Raw genomic sequence first — 24,040 nt, 5'->3', positions numbered from 1 at the left:
AAAGGGCCCAGGCAGTGTGTCCGCTCTGTGGGTGAGACTTTAAAGGTTGCGGTTTGGGGGTTCCTGATTATAATCCCAGGAGGCAAACTGATTTCATCATCAATCTGTGACCAAATTGCAAGCCTAGTTTCATGTTAATGCTGTTTGTTATGTCTCATAAAAGTTAGAGTGTTGCTAAGCCTGGGGCTTGCTTGGCCAGGCCCCCTCCAGGGGCTCAACAATCTCAAGATTCCTCCCCCATCTTATCTAAGGTGCTGCAAGTCTTGCACTCACAGCAGACAGTCACTCATAGTCACTCCCAGTCTGGGCAGTGTCCAGGCAGGTTAGGAGCAAGGTCGGAGGCCTGCTTTGCTTTGTCTCTGAGGCCTAAACAAGACTATTTAATTTCCCTAACACCTTCAAGTTAGGCATTTGAAGTCCCTAAAAACTACTTTGCTTTAGTATTTCTGGTTCCAGGTAGCTATTTACACAAAGGTTTGCTACACAAAGGAAAGCTAACTGATAGTGAATGCATTTCTCGCTAGTATGTACATAGGCACCTATAGAGTATTTTCCAGAGAATACACTTCTTAGAATATTCATAGAGATTATATTTATCAGAGAGCTTCCCTGGTGACTCAGCTGGTAAAGAATCTACCTGCAAAGCGGGAGACTTGGGTTTGATCCCTGGGTGGGGAAGATCCCCTAGAGAAGGGAATGGCTACCCACTCCAGTATTCTGGCCTGGAGAATTCCATGGACTATATAGTCCATGGGGTTCTAAAGAGTAGGACATGACCGAGTGACTTTCACTTTCATTTTTCATATTCATCATAACACACACAAAAGGGGTCCAGGATCAAATGGATTAGGGAAACAGCAGGTTAATGAGAGTTTACCAAGGTTTTTTATTGCAGGACTTCTCAGAGCCTTTAGCATATTAATGTGCACTCATCTGTCCAGTCAGTATATAGTCAGTGTCTACCGTATGCCAGGCACTGTGAAAGGTGTGGACCTGGTGGTGAGCAAAATAAAGCATAGACCCTGCCCTTATGGAACTTACACTCTAGTAGGGAAAGTTACGAACAAACAAGCAGATTAAGTACAAATTGTGACAAATGCTGCAAAGAAAAAGAAAAGAATGCTAGGAGAGTGCGTATGCGTGCATGCTAAGTGGCTTCAGTCGTGTCTGACTCTTTGCGACCCTATGGACCATAGCCTGCCAGGCTCCTCTGTCCATGGGATTCTCCAGGCAAGAGTACTGGAGTGGGTTGCCATGCCCTCCTCCAGGGGATCTTTCTGACACAGGGATCAAACCGGCATCTCTTACATCTCCTGCATTGGCAGGCAGATTCTTTACCACTAGTGTGCAAGGAGAGAGACCCACAGAATGGATGAGCTTTAGATGAGGCAGAGGTGAAGGAAAACCTTCTTGAAGAAGTGACATTTAAGTTGACCCTGAAGTTTGCAAAGGAGCCAGCGATGTGAAGAATAGGACCAGCATATGAGAAGAGGGAACAGCATATGAGAAGACCCTGGGGGTGGGAAAGGCTTGGTGCATTGGAGGAAATGAAAGTCTCTGGGGTGAGGGTGTGGGAAGAGGTTGGCAGGGGCTAGATTGACATCTGCATTTTGCTCTGGGTGCTGCAGGATACCACCACTGTGCAGGGTGCATTTCCCCAGGGAAGTGGGGGTGGCACCCCACTCCAGTGCTCTCGCCTGGAACATCCCATGGACGGAGGAGCCTGGTGGGCTGCAGTCCATGGGGTCGCGGAGAGTCAGACATGACTAAACGACTTCACTTTCACTTTTCCTTTCATGCATTGGAGAAGGAAATGGCAACCCACTCCAGTGTTCTTGCCTGGAGAATCCCAGGGACGGGGGAGCCTGGTGGGCTTCCATCCATGAGGTCGCACAGAGTCAGACACGACTGAAGCGCCTTAGCAGCAGCAGAAGCAGCAGCAGCAGCATTCTTCAGGGACAGGTATGTTGAACTGACAGGTGTTGCGGCAAAAGTGAAAGCAAGAGGCAAAGAAAAAGAAGAGAGCTGACTCGCAAGGTGTTGCGGGGTGGCCAGGTGACACGCAGCTCCCTCCAGAGACTGTAATGAGCTGATCAGCATAAAATCGGGTGGGCAGAAGGAAACTTCCCCCACATGCCTGCCAGCCAAAGCCTTGCACTTGCCTATGGTTGGCCTGAAGGATTATTTACACATAGGATTTTGGCCTGGAGCTGGACTCCTCAATATGAGACTTCAATGCTCAAAATCCCTTTGAAGAATTCCAACCAACACCTTTTCACCTTTTTTCCCCCTGCAATGTAAATTTCATTGACCATGTAAGTGTAACTTATCTGAGAAAGACAGTCAAGTTACATGTATGTGGCTTGATTTTCACAAACTGAACACCCCCATCTAACTCACACCGGATCAAGAAGCAGCATTTGACCAACACCCCAGAAGTCCCTGGTGGCCCTTCCAGTCGCTTCCCACTCCAAGGACACCACTGTCCTGACCTTGACCACCATATGTCTTGCTTGGTTTTGAACTTTATGCAAACAGAACGCTACAGAATGTTCTTTTCTGTGTCTGACTTTTCTTCATTTATGTTTTCAAGATTCACTCACATTGTTCAGCGCAGTTTCAATTTGTTCATTCTTATTGCTGTATAACAGGAGCTAGCACACTATGTATGGCACAAGGGCCAAGTCTGGCCCTCTGTCTATTTTTATAAATAAAGTTTTATTAGCACACAGCCTTTCCCATTCATTTTCACATTGTCTGTGGCTGCTGTTGCTGTAGCGGCAGAGTTGAGTCATTGCAGCAGAGACCACGTGGCCCAGAAGGCCTCAACTGTTTATTTTGGATCTTTACAGAAGGTGTTTCTGGACCCTTGCTGTAGGGCAGAGCCACTCAAGATGTGATCTAACTAGTACCGACCCACAGACGCTTTCTGGTCAAGGACAAGGTCAGAAGTCAGGAGTAAGTATTTTAAAACTTCTATTGTGATTTGACTTCCTATGACATTTAAGTGTGTGGTTGGTGGACTCAGTTTATTGAGTGGGGTACAGACCTGCCTGTGCGTCGCTGAACTCCCAGCTTTGTCACGAGCTGAGGACTAGTCATACACAACAGGACTACAACTTGGTGATACGTCAAGGGAAATCAAAACTGCTTCTGCACCACAGCTAGTTTGAGCAGCACTGCTCTATCATAATTCCACTGTGTGATTGTGAAATTCATTTACCCATTCAACAGTTGATAGAAATTTGGATTTTTTTCCATTCCACTTGACACTTTAAATTTGCTCCGCAAGCTTTTTTTTTTAAATGATGAATATAAACCCTTCTGGAAAAAAAAATAAATCCTGCTGACTGAAACAAATTCTGACACACAACATTCATCTTATGGCTTGGCTGTATTTGTGTAAGAGCTTCAACTGGATCCAGAAGGTAGCCCCTAGGAATGTGGAGGTGGAAGGAGAGATTGCCTAGACCAGTCCCATCATTCTATTCTATTCAGAGAGTGGATGTCCCTGAGATAACAGAGTAATAAATTTACTAAGTTAATGGTTGAGCTGGAACTAGATCCAGGTGTCCTAAAAAGAGGATGATCTTTGGAGTTAGGAGGACAATGGCTGTAGCTGTATGTTCTGGGGGAAATTCCTCAAAACCCTCTAAGCCTCAGTTTATTCATCTGTAAAATGGGAGCTATAGTAACACCTTTCAGGAAGGATTAATGAGATAATGCTTGTAGGTGCTCAGGGCAGTGCCCTTAGCCAGCACCCAAGGAAGGGGTTCTGATCCCCAGCCCCTCAAGTCTGGGGTGCTCATCATATACTGTGCTGTCTCTGTAATAACGTGGAAGGGCTTCCATGGTCTTAAAGGCTTTCTGCAGAAAGTCATGAGAGCCAGGCTCCTCTCAGCCACTTCCCAGAGATAACTATCTATTCATCTGAAAAGACCTATCTTGACTTATCTACAATGAAGAGAATATTATTCTTTTGTAAAATAGCATGGGCAAGAGATGATTTCTGGCAGGAGGTAGAAGAAATGTCCCAGAGTGAGGAAAATTGGATCTCTCCCCCTCAACCCCTGCTCACTCTCTCTCTCCGCCCCCCCCCACCCCCTTCCTCTGTGGTCCCTTTCTTCACTGAAACATCTTTGGTCAAATAATAACACTCTTCAGCATCTGAGAATATGCTCAAAATTTCACATCCCTTCAACACATCAAGTTTTAACTTCATAGCAATTTAGCGCTTAGCATGGGGCTGTCACGTGGTGACAAATGACGGGATAATATTTATGATACTTAATGCAATGATATGATAATAATAATGGCTAATATTTGTTGATTGTTTACAAAATGTGCAGTACCATTTTAAGTGCTTTTACCATATTTAATCTTCACACCAACCCTGAGAGGTAGATACCAATACTGTTACCAACTTACAGATGAGGAAACGGAGGCACAGACGGGTTAAGCAACTGGCTGGGAGTTGCACAGCGGTTGATCAGAGGAGCCGGGAGGAGAACCCAGGCAGGCAGGTTTGTCTCCTTTGTCCCCTGCATCCAGTTGCTGTCCATCTCCGCTCAGCTCTGTGCTCCCAGAGGTTGACCTCCACCACCTGGTTTTCTCCCCTCTGGTCTCCATTGGATTCAGCCAGTGGGAGGGTTTGGAGGCAGGAGGAGAGAGACGTGGCTGTATCTCACCTCTCCCACCCCTGCCCTCCGGGCTGCAGTTCTGGCCACCCTGTGTCCCTCTGCAGCCACAGACGGCTCTGTCAGGTGGCCTCTGTTTCTCCACCTGGGCTCCCCCAGGGCCCTGGGGATGCAGTCCCCCCCTCATCCCATTCAGGGTGCTTCTGCTAATCCTGCATGCTCCACTACCCCATGAGTAAATTCTTTTCAAATAAACACTTTAGCATGTGCCAGATGTTTTCTGCTGGGACCCTGACTGAGACATCAGGTTAACCAACCTCGCTTCCCAAGAGCCTCAGCAGCAAAGAATCCACCTGCTAGTGCAAGAGAAGCAGGAGATGAGGGTTTGATCCCTGGGTCGGGAAGATTCCTCTGGAGGAGGAAATGGCAACCCATTCCAGTGTTCTTGCCTGGAGAATCCCATGGACAGAGGAGCCTGGCGGCCTAGAGTCAGACATGACTCAGCAACTAAACAACAACAATCCAACCTCAGCACCTCCAGCTCTGCCACCTCCTCACGTTGCTTCTACCCAGATGGGAAGCTTCCGGATCTCCCTTGGAGGGAGAGATGAGAGAGTCTCTAGTCTGGCAGTCTGCTTTCACAAATGAGAACCCTCTAGGGGGTGCAGAGCAAGGCGATGCTGGTCCTGCGCTGGGCCATATCCCCAGTTTTCACCATTCTGTCCCTTGGACAAAGCACGTGTGATTTTCTGCCTGGGGTGTTCTCTGGCCCCAGGAGCCTGCTCAACTAACACCTAGGCCAGGCTGGGAATGCCTGAGAATTTGTGTTCTAGAAGCAGCCTCAACCAGTGACAGGTGGGGGGCTGGTGGATAAATGCCCCAACTCCCTCACCCCTTAGACAAGCTCTCTGCAGTCTCCCAGGTGTGTCCAGCTGGACTGGGTCCAAGTTGCCCTCAGCAGTAACTCATTCTTGAATGTACCTGACATGGTCTTCCTTGTGTCTCCTGCCTCTGCTGTCCGGGATCACCCCCCCACATAAATTACTTAAACCAAGTTCTCACCTCCAGGGTCTGCTTCTAGGGAACCCAAACTGAGTAGTGACCATCCATCCATCCATGCTTTTTTTTTTTTTTTTCTGCCCAGCATCTTCATTTTCTTCTGAGAGTCAACCTTCCCACACTCTTAGTCCATGTGATTGGGTGGGATAGATCCCACTCTCGGGCTCCCTGGGTTGGAAGCCTCCTATATCACCTAATCACAGTACCCTGTCTTTCTGGTAACAGTGATGTTCAAGGATGGGCATGTCACTCAAATCAGGGTGATAGAAATCAAGTGTAAGCCTTCCTTCCATGGGGATTACTAAACTCCAAGATAGGCAGCGGGGCTGCAGGCAGACCTCTGCCCCCGTCCCCCACCCTGTAGGGAAGCCTTGTCTGAGAATGACACCAGCACCATGGACAGCAGGGCTTAGAGACGCTGCCCATGACACTGCCTGAGTCTATGCTTTAATGGGCTTTGTTATTATTTAGGTATGGAAAGGCCCACAGACCAGGAGATGACTGCCATTAAAGAGGTAGTTTGTGCCACAACTACTGAGCCCGCATGCTCTAGAGCCCATGCTCTGCAACTGGAGAAAGACCACATGCTGCAATGAAGACCTAGTGCAGCCAAGAAAAAAAAAGTTTATTATATTCACACATCCCGAGAGAAGAAGTACATGTCACGTGATGGGGGGACACAGAGGAAGCACCAGGGTCGATCGCTAGGCAGGAGGAGCAGGGAGCTGGTGGGGAGGGCCTGTATTGTGGTTTTTGCAGGAAGGAAGGGAGAGGCTGGGTAAACAGACCTTTGATTGGCTAGTATGAATAATTTCAGTGAGCTCTGGAGCATGGGGGTGTTCTCAGTTTTTTGACACCTGGCTCTGGGGTCATTAGGGCAGGTGTATAGTGGCCCAGGGTGTGAAAGCTCAATAATGGAGGTGGTTAGACGTGTAGACTCTGGATGGGTCGGTTCGTATTGGAAAAGTGTGTCCGAGGAGGAGGACTCTTCCTCAGGAGGGTGGGTGATGAGGAAGGCAGGAGGCCAAGGCAAGGAGACTCAGGACTCGGGCCGAATATTGAGTCATCTGGAACAAGGTGTGTCCAGCACAGGAGTGCAGGGCAGATGTTAAAGCATCAAGTTGCAGCAGCTGGAAGCATGGTGAGTATGGTTCCTGGATCCAGCCATGTCTTGATTTTGGACTTCGTCAGTTACATGAGCCAATAAATCCCCTGCTCTTTTGCTGAAGCTAATTTTTGTGTTGTCAGTGACAAGCAAAAGAGAATCACACAGCTTAAAGGCTGGTTCAGGACTAAGAAATCAGATGTCTTAATATTTCAGGCCAGTGTTTCTTCCAGCATTTCTGAGAGTGCTCAACTGTGCCCGAAATACATGCCACGTGTCCTCCGGGCTGCAAGAAACAGTGGATGACACGACTCAGTGGAGATCATAACGGCATCTGTGTGATCAATCACGGCTCCCACGACCGCCTGATGGGAGAACAGAGGAGTGGCTATGTGCTCAGCCAGCCCATGGGCAGAACCTCGGCACCTACATTCTCCACCCCTTCTCCCCAAGATGACTGTTAAACTTCAGAAATACGCACCTGTTCTGCCTTCAGAAGATTGTTTTTGTGCCTGAAGAGACCACTTGAGGCCCTGGAAGCAAAGACTAGTGCAGCTGAGTCAAAGCCTGGGAATTTGATAAATGAACGTCCTCAGATGGAGAGGGTCTGCAGGCGTGGCTTGACAGAGTAAATGGCATGAGGCTGTGATGACATTGCATTTAAAAGTGTTTTCCTGTCCTTCAGGGTCTGCTACCAAAACAGAGCAGATGCTCGGCCTCTCCAGAGGGTGTTTTCGAGGTCCAGTAGTTCTCTGATCGCAGGAAGGGGCGGGGCATATCACACAGAGCTGGTTGCACAAGGGTCTGACAGCTGTAACCAAGACTCACAATAACTGTGGCTCTAACTTGATGACGGTTTGTCTTTCTCTCTCAGGCAAAAGTCCCTGCCGGTGTGTTGGCTCATTCTGCAGAGTCACCAGGGGTGCAGAGTTCTCCCATCTTGGTCTGCCACCCAGGGATGCCATCCCCATCTGTAAGTTCCAAGATGGCCATGTCCGAAGTCCAGACATCAGGAGGCGGGAGAAGAGGAAGGGGAGCGTGCATTGCCTCCTTTTTAAGGGCCCGGGACAGAAGTTGTTCCCATCTCATTGGCCAGAACTTAGTCCCATGTGATCATTATTCTGGCGGCCCTGTGCCCAGCTAAAAATCAGGGCTCTATTCCTATAGGATTGGGTGTCTCACTCTCAGCACAACTGACATTTTGAGGCAAATAATTCTGTGTTGTGGGGGCTGTCCTGTGCATTATAGGATGGTCAGCAATGTCTCTGAACTCTACCCACTAGAAGCCAGGAGCACCCCTCCTCCAAGTTGTGATGACCCAAAACCTCAGTCATTGCCTAGTGTCCCCTTGGAGACAAAATGGTCCCTACTGGACAGCCACAGCTATAGAGAAAAGAGACAGCACATGCTGGGAGGAAGTTAGTCATCTCTGCCATATACTAGTCAATAGTTTTCATTTATTTTCTCCTTGCAGACAGTGATAGTTAAGAGGCAAGTGAACCTGAATTCAAGTTCTACCTGTGAGATGATGGACCTCAGCTTTCTCATGAGGAAACACTGGCTGGGGGCTGGATGCATCAAAATAAGATGATAAATAGCAAATTCTCAGCATGATGCCTGGCACATAATATATACTCAAAAATACTGACTGATAATGTACAGGCTGGTTTTGTTTGGGTGATGGTGGAGGAGGCCAGGTGAACTTTTCTGCTGGGAAAAGATGTGAGGGTTGTAGGAAGTTGTAAAAGATGAAGGATGCTGATGGTGATCATTCCTTGATGGGGAACGAAAGGATAGTGAAGAACCCACTGATGGTCAGGATGTGGACAGCAAAGTCGCAACCACTTTCTTATATAAAAGACAGAACTGGGACTAGGTCCCTGAGTTCCACAGTAGTGTTTTCTTCTCTGCCTTTTCAATGCGACTCTGGGTAACGATGGTGCGGATACTGGTTCTAGGCTGATTAGTCTCCTGCATGTAGCCTTGACTGACCTTCTGTATCAGGGTGAAGTTCAGCTGCACAAAACAGGAAATCCAATTAACGGTGGCTTACAAAGATAAAGCTTCCTTGATGGCTTAGCTGGTAAAGAACCTGTCTGCAATGTAGGAGAACTGGATTGGATCCCTGGGTCGGGAAGATCCCCTGGAAAAGGAAATAGCAACCCACTCCAGTATTCTTGCCTGGGAAATCTCATGGACAGAGAAGCCCGGTGGGCTACAGTCCACGGGGTCCCAAGAGTCGGACACGACTTAGGAACTAAACCACCACCACAAATATAAAGCCCTGGGGACTTCCCTGGTAGTCCAGTGGTTGAGAATTCACCTTTCAATGCAGGGGACATGCGTTTGATCCCCTGTTGGGGATCCCACATGCTGTGGGGCAACTGAGCCGAGGCGCTGCAACTACTGAGGCCTCGCGCCACAAACCGCAGAGCCCTTGTACTCTAAAGCCCGTGCACCACAACCAGAGAGAAGCCTGTGGGCTGCAACGAAAGATCCTGAATGCTACAACTAGACTCAACACAGTCAAATTAATTAATTTTAAAAAGGATAAAGCATTGTCTCTCACATGAAAAAATTCTGGAGGCAGGTGTCCAGGGTCGGTATGACACCTTGGCAATGTCAGCAGAGATTCAGGTTCCTTTGGCTTTCTGCCCCACCATGGTTAGCATGTGCCTCTCAATCTCAAGGTTGTCTCATGGTCACAAGTGGTTGCTCCTCTCCTCTCCATGTGCCAATTAGCAGAAAGGAAGAAAGAGATAAGAGCAAAAACATGAGCTTCATCTGAGTCAGACTCCCTTTTAGGGAGTTTAACCAGAAATGCTATCTAACAACTTCTCATTGGCCGGCATTCTCTCTAAAACGGAGTCCAGGAAATGTAATTTAGCCAGGCGTGTCCCCTCTCCCAACATAATCAGTTTTTTCTTTAGAAGGAACAGGGGGTGAAATGATATTGGGTAGGCAATCAGAACTTTCTGCTGTAGCTTCCAAGATGGGAGTGTGTGAGTGACTGGAGGAGAGGGTAATGGAAAGGGGGAATGAGAGAAAGAGAGAAAAAGAGGAGAGAGAAAATAATCGCTGAGTCCAGTTCTAAAGGGAGGGATCTGTTCTAGAGGCTGTTTGAACTGGGTTTTGGAGACTGGATAGAATTTAGATAAGTACCATGTCAATTAGGGTTCTTTGTAGGATTCCAGCTGACATTAGAAAAAAACGATTTGTTAGAAAGATAGAAGGATGTCTAAAGAATTATTTTTAAAAGGGGAGAGGATGCATATAGACCCTTAGGTGGAACAACCAAGAGACTTGTCAGTTCAAACCATCTTGCTGTTGGTGGTGGTATGTTTCTCTTCTGAAGCCTCAGCAGAGAGCCTCCGATTGGCTTATTTGTATCACGTGACTGAGAGGCAGCAGCAGAAATGGAGGAAAGGACTTCCTGAGAGGAAGTGGAGGTGCTGTACCAAATGATTCCAGGGCTAGCACCACTGGTGTCCACTGGCAGAAGTGATTGGAAGAGAGACTATTTCAGATAAGCAAGGCTAAGAATAAAAGCACAAGAGCTGGAGGGTAGGAGGTATTTTTGTTGGTTGAGTCTTCGTTGCTGTGCTTGGGCTTTCTCTAGTTTTGGCAAGTCGGGGCTACTCACTAGTTGCAGTGCATGGGTTTCTCATTGCAGTGGCTTCTTTTGTGGGAGAGCATGGGCTCTGAGGCGTGCGGGCTTCAGTAATTGTGATACACGAGCTTGGTTGCTCCAAGGCATGTGGTTTCTTCCTGGACCAGGGATCGAACCCATGCCCCCTGCATTGGCAGGTGGATTCTTATCCAGTGTGCTACCAAGGGAGTCCAGGAGACATTCTTAAGGAACATCCAGTTGGCCAGTTGGACAAGCAAGAAGAAGAGGTGAGGTTAGTGGGGTGGGTTGAGGCTAGATTCTAGAGATCTTGGAATATCAGGCTGAGGCATGCATGTTTTTGTCAGGTGACTTGTAGGGCACTACTGAGAGGTTTTGTATAATAGGGTAGAGCCATTAGGTCTGACCCAGGCTACAAAGACTGGTTTAAATTGTCACATATGTGTAAGGAAAGGCAAGGGTCTCTCTGGGTCTTGGACACTGGATTTCAGGGCCTTGAATGCTACCAGGCCTCTCTCTTTCCCTCCATCCCTCCTTTCCTCCTCACCACTTCTCTCTTGTTGACTTCATTTTCCCAGATCTTCCTCACATGGATGAGCTCCTCAGCACAGCTCCTGTTACCTCCCTCCACCCCCTCTGTGGGGTACTGAGCCTTGATCCCTCCTGTCCTAAGTTGAAATATCCAGAGAAGTCCCCTGATTGGTTTAGGTGATGCCACCAGCCCATCAACAGGGCCCAAAGGAATGGATGTGAGAGGAGAGGGTAGCTCCCGTTCAGTGAGGCAGGGGTCACAGACCATGCCAGGCTGCCACCACCTCAGCTTGGTATTACAGAGGCAAGACAGCTTCTCTTTCCTGGTAAAATCTTGGAGAACCAACTGATTAGCCTTCCCTTGAACCAACCTCGGTGATGGGGAGGATGGGACACACCACGAACATCTGCAGGTGTGTCTGCAGGACTGTCCGCTCCCTGAGTGCAGAAGCTACGTCATCTCCCTGCCTCTGCAGCCTTTTCACAGGGGCATGACACAGAGTAAGCACCTTACCTAGTGAGGACCCAGGTGTTAGCTTCCCCCAGCTCTACTGGGGTTCCTCCACCCAGGCTCTGAGTCAGAACCCGAGCCCTACACTGGGGTTCCACAGAGATCTGATCACACCAAGAATATGGAGATGATGGATGGACTTCACTGAGGAGTTTTGGGGTCACAGGGAAGAGGGGTCATTTAAGTCAGCTACGTTGCATCCCCCTAGATGTCCACAGTGGGTGCTACATCCTGAGTTCTTCATGGGGAAAACCTGCAAACACACTGTTTCCCTCCACTTTCCACACCCCGCTCCTGGCCTTATTGTCTGCTCCTCTTGGATTTCTGTTCAAACTCGCCATCCCTTTTGTGTGGAGAGCATTTCATTTTCCCCATCCAATTGCACATCCAAACACATATGATGATACTAAACAAAACAGAGCCTCCTCCATAGATAAGAGCCTTCACCTTGGAAGGTACCTTAGAGAGACAGGCTTTGTTATCTGAGCCTGTCTCTGGTGGCTCAGACGGTAAAGAATCTGCCTGCAGTGCAGGAGACCTGGGTTCAGCCCCTGGGTTGGGAAGATCTCCTGGGGAAGGGAATGGCTACCCACTCCAGTATTCTTGCCTGGAGAACTCCATGGACAGAGGAGCCTGGCAGGCTACAGTCCATGGGGTCGCAAAGAGACGGACACAACTGAGCAACTAACACTTTCACTTTTTCACTTTCTGGGGGAAGGGCATGGTGTGGTCTCATTCCAAAACATCATGGCATTTTATCTAAATAAATACAGTTTTTTTTCTAAATAGATATATTTCCTATGTAAACATAAGAAAATAAAGATGAATTTCCCAACCGGCTACTGAGACTTTAACAAATAGACCTCCCCACATGCCAGACGCTGTTCACAAATATTAACTCATTTAATTTATCAAAACATCCTATTTGTAGGTGACTGAGGCCTGGAGACATTAAGTAACTGGCCCAAGGTCACCCAGCTAGCAAATGTGAGAGCTGAGATTCAGACCCGGGCAGTCCAGCTCCAGAGTCTAAAGTCATCTTCTCGTCGTCTAAAGAGATGACTGGGGACTTCTCTTGTGGTCCAGTGATTAAGAAACCACCTCACAATGCAAGGGACAAGGGTTTGATCCCGGGTTCAGGAAGATGCCACATGCCACAGGGCAACTAATCTCAAAACTACTGAGCCTGCAAGCTCTAGAGCCTGAGTGCCACAACTAGAGAGCCCATGTGTCACACTAAAAGATCTCACAAGATGCAGCGACCATTCCACGTGCTGCAACTAAGACTCGACACAGCCAAATAAATACATAAATATGAAAAACAAAGAGGATTGACACCTAAACTGTTCCATCGGTGTCTCCTCTACACACAGGCTTGCTCTCTCTTCAGATGGCTTTGCATTTTGAGGGATGTACAAATTAAGTCAGGAATCCAATTAGAGGTGCCTATTAAACATATAAAATTGAAACAGTCCTGTCCCTGGACAGTGGCTCCTCACGGCCACTCCCAGGGACTTATCAAAATTTGGGTACCAAGGCTTCCCTGGTGGTCCAGCGGTAAAGAATCCGCCTGCCACAAGAACATACAATGGAGAAAAGACAATCTCTTTAACAAGTGGTGCTGGGAAAACTGGTCAACCACTTGTAAAAGAATGAAATTAGAACACTTTCTAACACCATACACAAAAATAAACTCAAAATGGATTAAAAACCTAAACGTAAGACCAGAAACTATAAAACTCCTAGAGGAAAACATAGGCAAAACACTGTCTGACATAAATCACAGCAGGATCCTCCATGACCCACCTCCCAGAATATTGGAAATAAAAGCAAAAATAAACAAATGGGACCTAATTAAATTTAAAAGCTTTTGCACAACAAAGGAAACTATAAGCAAGGTGAAAAGACAGCCTTCAGAATGGGAGAAAATAATAGCAAACGAAGCAACAGACAAACAATTAATCTCAAAGATATACAAGCAACTCCTGCAGCTGAATTCCAGAAAAATAAACGACCCAATCAAGAAATGGGCCAAAGAATTAAACAGACATTTCTCCAAAGAAGACATACAGATGGCTAACAAACACATGAAAAGATGCTCAACATCACTCATTATTAGAGAAATGCAAATCAAAACCACAATGAGGTACCATTTCACACCAGTCAGAATGACTGCTATCCAAAAGTCTACAAGCAATAAATGCTGGAGAGGGTGTGGAGAAAAGGGAACCCTCTTACACTGTTGGTGGGAATGCAATCTAGTACAGCCACTATGGAGAACAGTGTGGAGATTCCTTAAAAAACTGGGAATAGAACTGCCATATGACCCAGCAATCCCACTGCTGGGCATACACACCGAGGAAACCAGAATTGAAAGAGACGTGTGTACCCCAGCGTTCATCGCAGCACTGTTTACAATAGCCAGGACATGGAAGCAACCTAGATGCCCATCAGCAGACGAATGAATAAGGAAGCTGTGGTACATATACACAATGGAATATTACTCAGCCATTAAAAAGAATACATTTGAATCAGTTCTATTGAGATGGATGAAACTGGAGCCCATTATACAGAGTGAAGTAAGCCAGAAAGAAAAACACCAATACAGTATACTAATGCATATATATGGAATTTGAAAGATGGTAACGATAACCCTATATGCGAGGCAGAATAAGAGACACAGATGCATAGAACAGTCTTATGGACTCTGAGGGAGAAGGTGAGGGTGGGACGTTCTGGGAGAATAGCATTGAAACATGTATATTATCATATGTGAAACAGAACACCATTCCATGTTCGATGCATGAGACAAATGCTCAGGGCCGGGGCAATGGGATGACCCAGAGGGATGGGGTGGGGAGGGAGGTGGGAGGGGGGTCCAGGAAGGGGAACACATGTAAACCCATGACTGATTCATGTCAATGTATGGCAAAAACCACTACAATATTGTAAAGTAATTGGCCCCCAACTAAAATAAATAAATTTATATAAAAAAAAAAAAAAAGAATCCGCCTGCCAATGTAGGGTTCCATCCACATACCGTGCAGCAACTAAGCCTGTGCGCCACGACTACTGAGCCCACGCTCTGGAACCCGCGCTTTGTGACAAGAGAAGCCACCCCAATGAGAAGCCCAAGCACCGCAAGGAAGAGTAGCCCCTGCTTGCCATAGCTAGAGGAAGCTTTTACACAGCAATGAAGACCCAGCCCAGCCAAAACAAATAAATAAAATTAAAACAAAAGGATTTGGGTGCCTTAATGAAATAGCCCAGGAAGACAGTGATGTTACGGTGTGGAAACCTTTGATTTTGGAATCAGCCAGCCTTGAGCGAGAATCTTCACTCTGCCAATTTACTAGTTGTGGGCTAGCTATGTAAGTTGTCCAGGACTCAGTTTTTATATCTGTAAAATGGGGGTGATAACACTCAGCCCACTGAGTACTTGGAAGGCTGCTGAGATAATGCAAATCAAGTGCTTGGCCTCAATGAGCACCAGCTCCTAGGATGGTCTCTCCCCTGCAGCACTCAATCTATTGTCTGCATGTTAACCGGTTTGTAAGCTCCTCAAGAGTGTAGGCTGGTTGTAACGAATCATGTGTTTTTAGAGCCACAGCAGCCTGTCAGGCACCAGAGCAGGTTGAAAAAATGGTGAACAACATTTCTCTAGTTCTGTCCCATGCCCTGCTGTAGAACTCTAGGCTACCTTACAGTGCAGTTTGATCTCTGGTTCAGGAATACGCCATGTGCCATGGGGCCACTAATCGCAAAACTATTGAGCCCGTGAGCTCTGGAGCTGACGTGCCGCAACTAGAGAGGCTACCAGTTACTGCATGACTTATAACCCAAGTCCCGGGATACATGTACTCAGAACCCAGACCTCTCACTTTTATGTCAGTTCCTCTGTTTGCCTCTTTCCTTAGTGCTGGGCTCTTGGAAGCAAATGGCTGAGTCAAGGCCATCCGACACATCACAACTCTTGCTTGAAACTGACAAATTGCCTCCACAAAAGCTTTACAGATGAACCCACCCAATAGTATCTGGGGATGTCCATTTCACACAGCATCACCAGCACCTAATCTTCTCCATTGTTTACCTTTTTTGCATGTGTGAAAGATGAAACACTGCATTTTGCTGATAGCTTGCTTCCTTCTTGGAATCTGGGCATTGTTTCCTGTGGTTACTAGCCATGCGTTTTTCTCTAAGACACTTTTGATCAGTGAGGGTCCTTGCAGCTTGGAGGACCACGTTGGGACATCTTTTTCAGGTTTCAAATCCCTGTGCTCCCAGTGCCAACCGCAGGGCATGGGGCAAGGCTGGCGTTCATTTGTGTCTATTGGAGGGCATTGAATCTCTTTGCGGTCAGCACGGGTCTAACTAAGCTTCTCCCTGGGGTTGGAAACCCTCCAGCTCTAGAAATCATACAAAACAAATGGCTGTGAGTGGAATAAATATTTGAGTATCTCAGAGCCACAGTGGCTTGGATTGTCAAGCAGTGTGTCCCGCTGAGGGGCCAGTATCAAGACTGACAGCTCACAGGCTATGAAGCCCTTTGTGGGCTAGACCCGCTGTGCTGTTTGGCAAGCCTGCCTCTGAGGACTCATTTGCTGTAGAGCGAATAGTCTGCCGTTACTGGGGGATGTGCTGCCTCGCAGGGTGTGTGTTGGAGGCAGCCTGCTGTGTGAGTCAGAGGCTTCTTAGCTGCTAGGAATCCAGAGGGACCAACAGAAACCTATCCTGACCACCAGCCGGTCTGCACCAACCACACCCTCCATGATTGTCAGGCTGCTGTAACATTCCCCAGGAGTTCTTCATCCTGGCCCCTGCCTTCCCGCCCAGCCCCACCTACTGTTGTTTCCATTCCTGCGTCTTGAGCATAATCCACCCCACACCCCATCCTTCCTCAGCTTTGAGTGTGAGATTTGGAACCAGAGAGCTCTGCCTTCAAGGAGTGGCTTCTTTACCACATGCCAAGTGCAGAGCATGGTGCCAGGCATGTCAGGAGAACTCAGTCAATAGTTTAAAAACAAAGGACTTCTTGCTGCTCGAAGTATGGTCCCTGGGCCAGAGGCATAGGCATCCCTGGGATCTTGTTAGAAATGCAGAGTCTCAGGCCCTCTCTAGAACTCCTGCAGTGGGATGTGCATTGTAACAAGCTCCCCCGGTAATTCAGAGGCACCTTGAGTCTGAGAAGCACCAGTCTCATTGACAGATTTGTTCTGAAAATCAGTGACATCAGGTGTATACATGCCTGGCAAAGAGCTTGGTTCATTACAAATGCTGAAATAATATGAGTCATTTCCTACATGTCCCTTCTGTCCTAGAATGTAAACTCTTTCAAGTCTGGAGCCTGTCTTATTTCTCTTAAGATCTCCAGGTAAGTTTAGCACCTGTTGTTTTTTTTTTAATTTTTATTTTATGGCCTGTGAGATCTTAGTTCCCTGATCAGGGATTGAACCCATGACCCCCACATTGGAAGCATGGAGTCTTAACCACTGGACTATCAGGGAAGTCCCTCCCTCAGTAGGTTGTTAAATGCTAAAGATGTACTATAGCTTAGTAGAGCAACTTTCAAACTGCAGTTCGCCACTCACTAGTGGGTGGCAGTGAGAAATAATTTAGTGAGTTATAACCTTTCACCTTTCCAGGTGGCTCAACAGTATATAATCTGTTTGTCATTGCAGGAGATGTGAGTCAGGAAGATTCCCTGGAGAAGGAAATGGCAACCGACTCCAATATTCTTGTGTGGGAAATCCCAAAGACAGAGGAGCCTGGTATGCTACAGACCATGGGGTCACAAAGGAGTCGGACACGACTGAGTGACTAAACAGCAACAGTGAAGATGGATAAGATGTAGGTGGGTGGATGGGATTGTGCAGGATCTTTCTGAAAGCCCGTGGGGCTGTGAGCAAAGGCCTGCGGTGTGGGGCTCAAAGGGCTTCCCAGATGGCGCTAGCGGTGAAGAACCTGCCTGCCAATGCTGGGGACACAAGAGACATGGGTTTGATCCCTGGATTGGGAAGATCCCCTGGAGAAGGAAATGGAAATCTGCTTCACTATTCTTGCCTGGAGAATCCCAGGGACAGAGGAGTCCTTCGGGCTACAGTCCATGGGGTTGCAGAGTCGCGCATGACTGAACATGTACACGGGGCTCAGAGGGTGATGCCTCCTCGGCTCCCTGGAATCGATGGTAGTAAGTATCACAACCAGCAGGGATATCCCTTTCTTTGGGGCTGGAATTAACCTGCCCAGTTGACAGGAGGCTCTCCAGGCAGGGATATTTTTATTTGGTGAGAAGGTTCTGTTGGGACCAGGGTAAAAATGGCCCTCCATCTGCCCAGCTGGATCACTGGCATCCGCGTGTAGGAGGCAGGGTTGGGAAACCCAGCCTGGATGCCTAGCAACTAGTTCTTTTTTCTCTGTGAAAATCCTCTGGATTCGGGCTCCAGTTCAAGTCAGACACCATGGGAGGGAAAGGTGCTTTCCCAAAAACAAGCAGGTACCAATCATGTACTTCTAAAATTGTGGCAAAATATATATAACATACTATGTAACGTTAACGGTGTTTATGGGTGCAGTTCAGTGGTATGGAGTACATTAGCAATGCTGTGCCACCGTCACCACTATCCATTTCCAGATCTTTGTCATCATCCCAAACAGAACTCCCCATCCCCCACCCCCCACCCCCCAGTCTGTGGTGCTCTCTAATCCACTTTTTGCCCCTATGAATTTGCCTGTTCTAGGTACCTCATAGAAGAAGAATCATATAATACTTGTCCTTCTATGTCATAATTTCACTTAGCATAATGTTCTTCAAAAATTAAGTCTATACTTTTTTTTAAACAAAATTAATTTTATTCTACAACTTTAAACACTAATACAATGAATCCCACATCTCAGTCAAGCTCAGGAGTATTTATTGATTCTCTGGTTAACTATTCTCTATTGTTCTTTTTTTCCGAAGACTTCCATTTTTTGGAGAAGTCTTAGGTGAAGAGGAACTAAAGAGCCTCTTGATGAAAGTGAAAGAGGAGGGTGAAAAAGCTGGCTTAAAACTCAACTTCAAAAAACGAAGATCATGGCATCCAGTCCCATCACTCCATGGCAAATAGATGGGGAAACAACGGAAATAGTGGCAGACTTTATTTTCTTGGCTCCAAAATCACTTCAGATGGTGACTGCAGCCATGAAATTAAAAGACGCTTGCTCCTTGGAAGGAAAGCTATGGCCAACCTAGACAGCATATGAAAAGCAGAGACATTACTTTGCTGATAAAGGTCCGTCTAGTCAAAGCTATGGTTTTTCCAGTAGTCATGTATGGATGTGAGAGTTGAACTATAAAGAAAGCTGAGTGCCAAAGAACTGATGCTTTTGAACTGTGGTGTTGAAGAAAACTCTTGAGAGTCCCTGGGACTGCAAGGAGATCAAACCAGTCAATCCTAAAGGAAGTGAGTCCTGAATATTCATTGGAAGGACTGATGCTAAAACTAAAGCTCCAATACTTGGGCCACTTGATGTGAAGAGCTGACTCATTTGAAAAGACCCTGATGCTGGGAAAGATTGAAGGCAAGAGGATAAGGGGACAATAGAGGGGATGAGATCGTTGGATGGCATCAATGACTCGATGGACATGAGTTTGAGCAAGCTTCAGGAGTTGGTGATGGACAGAGAAGCCTGGTGTGCTGCAGTCCATGGGGTCACAAAGAGTCAGGCACGACTGAGTGACTGAACTGAACTGTGGACTATTTACTTGTGGCATATGGGCTCCAGAGCTTTCCTGCCCAGTAGTTTTGAGATTAGTTGCCTCGTGGCATGTGGCATTTTCCCAAACCAGGGATGTAACCTTCGTGCCCTGCATTGTAAGGTGGATTCTTAACCCCTGGACCACCAGGGAAATCCTGACTCATTTATTTTCAATGCTGAACTATATTCCATTGTCTTGAAGGACCACAGTTGATTTTTCCATTCACCTATTGAAGGTCATCTTGGTTGTCTCCAAATTTGGACAATTATAAATAAAGTTGCTATAAACATACATGTGCAGGTTTTTGTGTGGACATAAGTTTTCAGCTCTGCTGGGCAAATGCCAAGGAGTGCAATTGCTGAATTACCCAGTAAGAGTAAGTTTAGTTTTGTAAGAACCTGCCAAACCACTTTCCAAAGTGCCTGCATGTTTTGCATTCCCACCAGCAGGGAATGAGAGTTCCTGTTGCTCCACACCCTCACCAGCAGTTAGTGTTCTCAGGACTCTGGATTTTGGCCATTCTATTAAGTATGGCAAGAGTGAACATTAACATTTTAGGAAACAGTGAACTAAAAAGGACTGGAATGGGCAAATTTAATTCAGATGACCATTATATCTACTACTGTGGGCAAGAATCCCTTAGAAAAAATGGAATAGCTCTCATAGTCAACAAAAGAATCTGAAATGCAGTACTTGGATGCAATCTCAAAAATGACAGAATGATCTCTGTTCGTTTCCAAGGCAACCCACTCTGTATCACAGTAATCCAATCTATGCCCCAACCACTAACGCTGAAGAAGCTGAAGTTCTATGGTTCTACGAAGACCTACAAGATCTTCTAGAACTAACACTAACAAAAGATATCCTTTTCCTTATAGGGGACTGGAATGCAAAAGTAGGAAGTCAAGAGATACTTGGAGTAACAGGCAAGTTTGGCCCTGGTGTATAAAATAAAGTAGGGCAAAGGCTAACAGAGATTTGCCAAGAGAATGCACTGGTCATAGCAAACACCGTCTTCCAACAACACAGGAGACAATTCTACACATGGACTTCACCAGATGGTCAATACTGAAATCAGATTGATTACATTCTTTACAGTCGAAGACAGAGAAGCTCTAGAGTCAGCAAAAATAAGACCAGGAGCTGACAGTGTCTCAGATCATGAGCTCCTTATTGCAAAATTCAGACTTAAATGGAAGAAAGTAGGGAAAAACACTAGGCCATTCAAGTATTTCCTAAATCAAATCCCATATGCTTATATAATGGAAGTAACAAATAGATTCAAGGGATTGGATGTGATAGAGTGCCTGAAGAACTATGAATGTAGGTTTGTGACTTCATACAGGAGGTGGTGATCAAAACCACCCTCAAGGAAAAGAAATGCAAAAAGGCAAAATGGCTGTCTGAGGAGGCCTTACAAATATCTGAGAAAAGAAGACAGGCAAAAGGCAAAGAAGAAAAGGAAAGATATACCCATCTGAATGCAGAGTGCCAAAAAATAGCAAGGAGAGATAAGAAAGCCTTCCTAAGTGATCAATGCAAATAAATAGAAGAAAACAATAGAACGGGAAAGGCTGCTGCTGCGGCTTAGTCGCTTCAGTCGTGTCCAACTCTATGCAACCCCATAGACGGCAGCCCACCAGGCTCCCCCGTCCCTGGGATTCTCCAGGCAAGAACACTGGAGTGGGCTGCCATTTCCTTCTCCAATTCATGAAAGTGAAAAGTGAAAGTGAAGTCGCTCAGTTTTGTCTGACTCTTCGCAACCGCATGGACTGCAGCCTACGAGGCTCCTCCGTCCAAGGGATTTTCTAGGCAAGAGTATTGGAGTGGATTGCCATTGCCTTCTCCGGGGAAAGATTAGAGATCTCTTAAAAAATTAGAGACACCAAGGGAACATTTCATGCAAAGACGAGCAAAATAAAGGACAGAAACGGTATGGATCTAACAGAAGCAGAAGAGATTAAGAAGAACTGGCAAGAATATACAAAAGAATTATACAAAAAAGATCTTAATGACCCAGGTTACCAGGATGGTGTGATCACTCACCTAGAGCCAGACATCCTGGAGGGCAAAGTCAAGTGGGCCTTAGGAAGGATCACTATGAACAAAGCTAGTGGAGGTGATAGAATTCCAGCTGAGCTATTTCAAATCCTAAAAGATGATGCTGTGAAAGTGCTGCACTCAATATGCCAGCAAATTTGGAAAACTCATGGCATCTAGTCCCATCACTTCAAGGCAAATAGATGGGGAAACAATGGAAACAGTGACAGACTTTATTTTCTCGGGCTCCAAAATCACTGCAGATGGTGACTGCAGCCACAAAATTAAATGACACTTCCTCCTTTGAAGAAAAACTATGACAAACCTAGACAGCATATTAAAAAGCAGAGACATTACTTTGCCTACAAAGGTCATCTAGTCAAAGCTGTGGTTTTTCCAGGGGTCATGTATGGATGTGAGAGTTGGACCATAAAGAGGGCTGAGCACCAAAGAATTGATGCTTTTGAGCTGTGGTGTTGGAGAAGACTCCTGAGGGTCTCTTGGACTGCAAGGAGATCAAACCAGTCAATCCTAAAGGAAATGAGTCCTGAATATTCATTGGAGGGACTGATTCTGAAGCTGAAACTTCAATACTTTGGCCACCTGATGTGAAGAATTGACTCCTTGGAAAATACCCTGATGCTGGGAAAGACTGAAGACAGGAGGAGAAAGAGGTGACAAGACAAGATGGTTGGATGGCCTCACCTACTCGATGGACATTAGTTTAAGCAAGCTCTGGGAGACGGTGAAGAACAGGAAAGCCTGGCGTGCTACAGTCCATGCGGTCGCAAAGAGTCAGACACGACTGAGTGATTGAACAACAACAAATTAAGTGGGTAGTGATATCTCATTATTGTTTTAATTTGTATTTCCCTCATGACACATGATGGGGATTAAGCATAATGTTTTCCAGGTTCATTCATATTGTAACATGTATCACTACTTCATTCCTCTTTGTGGTTGAATAAAATTCTCAATTATTTTTAGTAGAAGTGAAGGAAGTAGGACCTGGGTTTTTCAAAAGGCTTCAGCAATTGCACAGGGAAAAATAAATGTCAGTCAGTTCAGTTGCTTAGTCGTGTCTGACTCTTTGCGACATCATGAACTGCAGTACGCCGGGCTTCCCTGTCCATCACCAACTCTCACTCAAATTCATGTCCATTGAGTTGGTGATGCCACCCAACCATCTCATCCTCTGCCATCCCCTTCTCCTCCTGCCTTCAATCTTTCCCAGCATCAGGGTCTTTTCAAATGAGTCAGCTCTTCACATCAGGTGGCCAAAGTATTGAAGTTTCAGCTTCAGCATCAGTCCTTTCAATGAATATTTAGGACTGATTTCCTTTAGGATTGACCGGTTTGATCTCCTTGCAGTCCAAGAGACCCTCAGGAGTCTTCTCCAACACCACAGCTCAAAAGCATCAATTCTCTGGCACTCAGCTTTCTTTATAGTTCAACTCTCACATCCATACATGACTACTGGAAAAACCATAGCTTTGACTAGACGGACCTTTGTCAGCAAAGTAATGTCTCTGTTTCTTAATGTGCTGTCTAGGTTGCTCATAGCGTTTCTTCCAAGGAACAAGTGTCTTTTAATTTCATGGCTGCAGTCACCATCTGCAGTGATTTTTGGAGCTGAAGAATATAAAGTCTGTCACTGTTCCCATTGTTTCCCCATCTATTTGCCATGAAGTGATGGGACCAGATGCCATGATCTTCGTTTTTTGAAGTTGAGTTTTAAGCCAGCTTTTTCACTCTCCTCTTTCACTTTCATCAAGAGGCTCTTTAGTTTCTCTTTGCTTTCTGCCATAAGGGTGGTGTCATCTGCGTATCTGAGGTGATTGATATTTCTCCTGGCAATCTTGATTCTCGATTGTGCTCCATCCAGCCCGGCATTTCTCATGATGTACTCTGCACATAAGTTAAAAAAGCAGGGTGACAATATACAGCCTTGACAAACTCCTTTCTGAAGTTGGAGCCAGTCTGTTGTTCCACATCCGGTTCTGTTGCTTCTTGACCTGCATATAGATTTCTCAGGAGGCAGGTAACGTGGTCTAGTATTCCTATTCTTTATAGATTTTCCACAGTTTGTTGTGATACACACAAAGGCTTTAGCATAGTCAATGAAGCAGAAGTAGATGTTTCTCTGGAACTCTCTTGCTTTTTCTATGATGCAATGGAGGTTGATAATTTGATCTTTGGATCCTCTGCCTTTTCTAAATCCATCTTGAACATCTGTAAGTTCTTGGTTCAAGTACTGTTGAAGCTTAGCTTGCAGAATAAGTAAAAGTCACGTGTGTCTAATTTTCAAGATGGTGCTATCACCTCCACCATACAAAGCTGTTTGGTGGCTCTAATATGCTTCTAGCTAAATTAGCTCTGCTGGGAAGATGTGATTTGGTTTTTTCAGCTTTCAGTGGGCCAGTAATTTGGAGCTGACAAATTGTGGTGGATTTGTACTGTGTCAAGTTATCTGCAGTGAGATGGCCTTTCTCAGAACTCCCTTTCCGGTGGAGACCCTGGTTGCCTGAGCCATGGAGACATTTGTGGAAGATTCGGCAGGATGTGGGGTGTCTTCTCGCTATGCGGCGGGGGTGGAGCTGTGTGTGTGGGGGGGCGGGGGTTGGAGTCTGCACAGCTGTCACTCATTTGCTGTTTCCTTTTTGAAATCTCCTCCTCCTGGCTCAAGTGTGTTAAACTGTGTGATGAAGAGTGCCGGCCGCTCCTGCAGGACCGCTCCGCCCCTCCACAGACGCCAAGGCCAAGAGAGACCTCCATGATCCCGCCTGTCCTT

General features: G+C 46.4%; 2 long non-coding RNA genes and 1 other non-coding gene across 3 annotated transcripts in view; 1 reads left to right on the top strand and 2 right to left on the bottom strand.

Moving 5' to 3' along the window:
* The window catches only part of LOC145532073 (uncharacterized), a 64,633-nt gene extending 43,867 nt beyond the window's left edge, over positions 1-20,766 (top strand). Inside the window, exons 4-7 of the long non-coding RNA XR_014072965.1 lie at positions 2,853-2,958; positions 7,676-7,774; positions 17,150-17,658; positions 18,430-20,766. This is a non-coding gene — a long non-coding RNA (uncharacterized LOC145532073). The remainder of the gene's footprint in view (positions 1-2,852; positions 2,959-7,675; positions 7,775-17,149; positions 17,659-18,429) is intronic.
* On the bottom strand, positions 6,290-9,536 carry LOC145532074 (uncharacterized). Its single transcript, XR_014072966.1, has 3 exons — positions 9,371-9,536; positions 7,283-8,817; positions 6,290-7,166 (listed from the first exon to the last, which is right to left on the bottom strand). It is a non-coding gene; the product is annotated as an uncharacterized LOC145532074 (long non-coding RNA).
* TRNAG-UCC (transfer RNA glycine (anticodon UCC)) lies at positions 16,903-16,975 on the bottom strand. The gene has a single exon. It is a non-coding gene; the product is annotated as a tRNA-Gly (tRNA).
* Positions 20,767-24,040: the final 3,274 nt, after the last annotated feature.

This window comes from Giraffa tippelskirchi, chromosome 13, assembly GCF_054371585.1.
Source record: "Giraffa tippelskirchi isolate mGirTip1 chromosome 13, T2T-mGirTip1v1.2.pri, whole genome shotgun sequence".
Lineage (NCBI taxonomy): Eukaryota > Metazoa > Chordata > Mammalia > Artiodactyla > Giraffidae > Giraffa > Giraffa tippelskirchi.
This window is presented reverse-complemented; position numbering and strand designations above follow the sequence as displayed.